This window comes from Aegilops tauschii, chromosome 2 (genome assembly GCF_002575655.3).
Source record: "Aegilops tauschii subsp. strangulata cultivar AL8/78 chromosome 2, Aet v6.0, whole genome shotgun sequence".
Taxonomy (NCBI): Eukaryota; Viridiplantae; Streptophyta; class Magnoliopsida; order Poales; family Poaceae; genus Aegilops; species Aegilops tauschii.
In genome coordinates this window covers 487,224,896-487,230,595 of record NC_053036.3, presented here as the reverse complement: position 1 = coordinate 487,230,595, position 5,700 = coordinate 487,224,896, and the positions used below count along the sequence as shown (strand labels likewise).

General features: G+C 41.2%; 1 long non-coding RNA gene across 1 annotated transcript; it reads left to right on the top strand.

Moving 5' to 3' along the window:
• The first annotated feature begins 323 nt into the window (after positions 1 to 323).
• Positions 324 to 3,476, top strand: LOC120974639 (uncharacterized). The gene is made up of 8 exons (XR_005769986.2): positions 324 to 608; positions 1,516 to 1,570; positions 1,648 to 1,732; positions 2,117 to 2,171; positions 2,250 to 2,334; positions 2,707 to 2,761; positions 2,840 to 2,923; positions 3,006 to 3,476. It is a non-coding gene; the product is annotated as an uncharacterized lncRNA (long non-coding RNA).
• The last annotated feature ends 2,224 nt before the right edge of the window (positions 3,477 to 5,700 follow it).

The window sequence follows — 5,700 nt, the reverse complement described above, 5'->3', positions numbered from 1 at the left end:
AACTGAGGCAACTATAAAATTATAGAATTATGAATCATCAAATCGTCGGACAGAGATAAAGCTTCTCTTCACGCTATTGTTTTGAGTTTGAGAGGTCGAGTTTGAGAGGTCAGATATGCTGTGCGCGGCTATAGATACTCTTATTACAACAGCGAAATAAAATGCGCCTGAGGGGCCCGGGGCAGCTGTCTATACTTGGGCCGTGTACCTCGGCCGCCACCCCACGGCCCATTTAACTCGCCGGACCACGGCGCGGTGCGGCGCGGGGCGTGGGGAAGCCGCCTGCGAGCGGGCGCCGGGAAATATAGCGGCATTCCGCCGTTTCCGACTCTTCTCTCTCCCCCCGCTTTCCTGCTCCGTGCCCCCTTCCCATCTCCGGCAACTAGGCTTACCCGCGACGACACAGTTCGCTCTCCTACGCTAGCCAGCCACCACACCGCCCGCCTCAGCCGGTACTCGAGGTCGCCCAGCAGCGGCGCCTCTCTGCCGCAGCGCAGTCCCAAACCCCCAATCCCCCCGCCGCGGTCTCACCTGCGCCGGTGCTCCTTGCCGCCCTAGACGCGGCAGATCTCCGAGCTCCCCACCGCAGCGGTGCCGTAGAGGTAGAGGTAAGCCGTTCTAACCCAATCACAGGTTGCGAGGCAAGCTGTTCTCTCCAACGACGATTGGGTGATGCGTACTTGTTATGCTTTGTATGTGGTTGTTTAATCATCTGCGGAGACGGATTGTATTCCGTGTGTTGGTTCGTGCTTGGCCTCATGGCTCTCCGACTGTAGAGTAGAAGTGCAGAGGTGCTCGTCGTAGTTTGCAAATTTGTGCGCGCACTCCCAACTTTTTACTGCAATGTCGAAGAGTTCAAAACTCAATGACATATAGCTCAATGCAGTTTGTTCCAGATTTCAGAATTTTGAGTCTTGATCTATCATAGGTTTGCATGCTGAACTCCAGTGCCTCCATCGTAGCCATGTAATAAATTTGTGTTATGAATGTTGAATCAGAGTTGGTAAGAAATTATTCCATGAACAAACCAAAGTAAAATTTAAATAACTCTCTACTATTAATGCATAATTTTTATTCATCAACCGTTTCATGATAATACATTGAATGCTCTTTTCATTGGTTAAATCTACAGTCATTTCTGAATCTGAAACATAGTCAACTTGGACAGTCAAATGATTTCAGTTTTGTATCTGGATACATTGTTTTTCTTACTTCTGCGGACTCTGATAACCATCCTCGTAGCTAAGTAATACTATGTTGCAATGTTTTTATTTTCAAGAGATGTTTCTACTACCGAGCGAACAAGGTGGTGAAATAAAACGCAAGTCATAGTGCCCTCTCTTGACATCAAGTTTAACAAACGAAATTATCTTATCAGTTATCTGTATAAGCATTGATAGTGTTATATCTCAACTCCTCATAGTGCACTTCCCTAGCAAAGCATGTGCTCATTAGTTAGTACTATTCTTTTGAGAAGATGCCCGATTGATTTGGTTGTTGCAAATGTACGTGCAGGTCTTGTTCTAACCATCACACACACTAAGTTGGAAAATTTCTAGGCTTGCTTGAGGTTTGTGTCTTCTACCGTATATTATTTTCCTTACATTCTTGGATTTTTTTTCTCACATGGAGTGATTGTATTCTCAGGATAAGGAGTGGCTGTGTGTCATAGAGCCACGTCCTTGTGGCTCTCGGAGACTCTACTCTATCTGAGAGTTCAATTGGAGTTGAGGTAAGAATCTGAAACATAGTCAACTTGGGCAGTCAAATGATTTCAGTTTTGTATTTGGATAACTTTTTTTCTTACTTCTGCGGACTCTGCTAACCATCCTCGTAGCTAAGTAATACTATGTTGTAATGTTTTTATTTGTAAGAGATGTCTCTACTACCGAGCAAACAAGGTGGTGAAATAAAAAGCAAGTCATAGTGCCATCTCTGCCCTCTCTCTCGATCAAGTTTAACAAACGAAATTATCTTATCAGTCATCTGTATAAGCATTGATAGTGTTATATCTCAACTCATCATAGTGCAGTTCCCTAGCAATGCATGGGTACATTAGTTACTATTCTTTTGAGAAGATGCCAAATTGATTTGGTTGTTGCAAATGTATGTGCAGGTCTTGTTCTAACCATCACGCACACTAAGTCGGAAAATTTCTAGGCTGGCTTGAGGTTTGCGTCTTCTACCCTATATTATTTTCCTTACATTCTTGGTTAAAATTTCCTCACAGGGAGTGATTTTGTTCTCAGGATAAGGAGAGACTGTGTGTCATAGAGCCACGTCCTCGCGGCACTCGGAGACTCCACTCTCTGTGAGACTTCAATTGGAGTTGTGGTAAGAATCTGAAACGAAGTCAACTTGGACAGTCAAATGATTTCAGTTTTGTATTTGGGTACCTTGTTTTTCTTACTTCTATCGACTTTGATAACCATCCTCGTAGCTAAGTAATACTATGTTGTAATGTGCTTATTTGTAAGAGATGTCTCTACTACCCAGCAAACAAGGTTAAATAAAAGCAAGTCATAGTGCTCTCTCTCCAGATCAAGTTTAAAAAGTGAAATTATCTTATCAGTCATCTGTATAAGCATTGATAGTGTTATATCTCAACTCCTCATAGTGCAGCTCCCTAGCAAAGCATGGGTACATTAGTTACTATTCTTTTGAGGAGATGCCTGATTGATTTGGTTATTGCAAATGTATGTGCAGGTGTTTTTCTAACCATCACACACACTAAGCCGGAAAATTTCTATGCTGGCTTGAGGTTTGTGTCTTCTATCCTATATTATTTTCCTTAAAATCTTGGATAACTTTTTCTCAGAGGGAGTGATTGTATTCTCAGGATAAGGGGTGACTGTGTGTCATAGAGCCACGTCTCGTGGCTGTCCGAGCCTCCACTCTCTCTGAGACTTCAATTGGAGTTGAGGTATGTATATCCGAACTCTTTCCCTTAATTTTATATGTTTAAAGGTTCTTGTCAACTTATTAACATTTTTGTCAATGTGAAGGTTGGAATATAGTGAGCACTAAACTCATGTTTTTGCCAAGTTCTTTTGAACAAAGGTTAAACATGAGAATGGAATTCCTTATCAAGAATGGTTCATGGAATATGAGAACGGAACTCCCGTTTCTATATTTCAATCAAGTTATCAAGAATGTTTGGGGACCATGTTATTTGTTAAATGACTGGTACACCATAGACCATGAGGATGGAACTCTTGGTTGTCTCAAGCAATTAAGCAAGAATGGTTGGAGATCATGTTCTTTGGAGATATACCATGAGAATCAAACTCTTTTTATTATCTTAGCGGTCATTTTGCAAGGCAATGTTTTCAAGCCAATACATGAACAAGTTTTAGTGTATTCCAAACTGGTAAATGGAGTAAATTGCTTGTAACGTTTCATTTTGTGGTGTAAATGTAAATTTTATAGTCCTTGATGAATTACTTTAAATCTAAACTCATGCCAGTTCTCCAAAATGCTAATTGTCCATTGTCATGTGGTTTGGTGGGTGCGAGTGTTTGCATGTGGCATGTTTGTGCCATTTTTGCTGTTTCTGTGAAGTTGGAGTTGCCATCTCGTGTATGTGCGATGAGGCGCCAATGTTGGTGTACTTGTTGCCTGTGGTGGTACTGGTCGTGATGGAACAAGACTAGTTAGCGATGACGAGACATCATGTGTGGTGTTGGTGGGTGGCAAGGAGCTAATAATGAGTTTGGTGAGCCACACAAAGTGGGCCTCAGGTCATGAAGATATCACTTGACTTTACTGACTATGTTCATTAAACCACACACTCACAAAAATTAATTTTCTGACTATAATCATTAAATCACACAGCAATCACAAAATGTATGTCTTGAGTATGTGTGTTTAAACTATTTTACTATTGATCATACTAAAGGGGGCCTGTCATGTGTGTGTAAACTATTGTTCTACTGGTTGTACTAAAAGGAGATTTTCCAGGAGGAATAACATATGTAGAAGTGATTCAAATTGATTATTTCATGCATCCATGCAAGGTCAAATTATACGTTGGCTTGAATTATTTATCTGACGGTTACACCCTATATTAACTAGTTATTGAAAATCAAGAAGTTTGACCACATGCTTTCTAAGATGTCACCAAATTTGCACTGGAAGTCTTTATCATTTGTGCTTTTTGTCTCATACGTAATGGGTTGACGCATCTCTACTATGGAACTGAGATAATAATAGTCTGTAGTATTTGATTTGGAAGCAAGCAAGAGATGTTCAATCATCTCTTGCTTGCTTATACATGAGTGTGTCCCTGCAATATTCAATTTTTGCATTGTGTTTTAATGTTTCTGTTGCAAGTCTACTAGGCTATAGGAGCAATCAAACACTTTAATATTTTTTGTTTATTTGATCCCATGTATTCTAATATTGTTTGCCGTGTGTATATGTGTGTATGCAGCTATCAAATGGATTTCGATTTTTTCTCCACGCTAGGTGTGTATTACTATATAAACACATTTGTTCAATGAATATGAAGTGGTACTAATCTAGAAACATTCTATAACAGGATTTATTCTTGGCCTTTTCGTACTCATATCGCCTTGGTGCGTCCAATTAAACCCTAATGGAATGAGCTATGTGGTTTTCATTATGTAAAATATTATGGCTTACGTTTTGTCAACAGCTGGAGGCTTGCCCACTTGAGCAGCCAACGAGGTTCTCTTGGAGAGCCTCTACTTGAGGACGGCTCTTATGTTGATTTTAGTGCTTGGCTGCCCTCTTGGTTTGCACTCTCTGTTGGAGCAGCTTTGTCTTGGATCTGGTTTTTCTCAATGGCCAGCCCAAGCTTGACATACATGGATACTCTCATATGGTCTGCTGAAAATGGGTATATGCATGTTATAGTTATACTCTCAGTGATCATCAATTTTGCTGGGATACTATGGCTTTGTGTCTTGAACTATAGAAAGGTACGTGAACCTTTGACTTGCTAGTATTGTTAGTAAGCTGTAACGAAACACTGATTTTCCTTTCTTCCTAGACTTGCTGTGTGTAGCTGGAGCAACTGTGTCATTTTCTATTCTTGCTGTCATGGTGGTTCTTCTTGAGGGATCGATAAGTGGAATATATTTTGTTGGATCCTTGGCTGTTGCGCTCACGGTTATTAGCAACATCTGTAGGATTATGTCGCTGGTAAGTACCCGTCCATGCGTTCCACTTTGTCTACAAATCTGCATATACCCTATTCAGTTGCACAGAAAATTCATTTATCCCTAAGATGCATGCAGTGAGGAAAAAGCGCATTCGCTGAAAAAAGAAGATGAGAGAAGTTCAATATTATTGCAGGGAAATCATCAGTTCTCTACTCTTGCGCTGGGTGTCGCTTTAGCCGGGGCGGTGGCTGGCATATGCTGGATTCTGAAGGCCCTCCTTGTAGATTCCTGGACAGTTGCGGATGGGGATCCATTGATTGGGTTTTGGGCTGTATTCTTCAAGAAGAATTTCTTTTGGAAGGTGATGTTAGTTCTCCATGTTTCAGTTAGGACTTCCATCTATTGTTATTGTCAATTAATTTGTTGTTAACACAAGTATGTTTTCTGTGCCTAGGTTTCTTCTGTGATGGGAAGTGTCATCCGCACCAGGGATTTTGTGTGCCTCATCATGCTTGGCGGCGGACCTGTGATGGTGCTTCAGGAGATCAGACAGAGCTGGACTTCATTGCTGCGA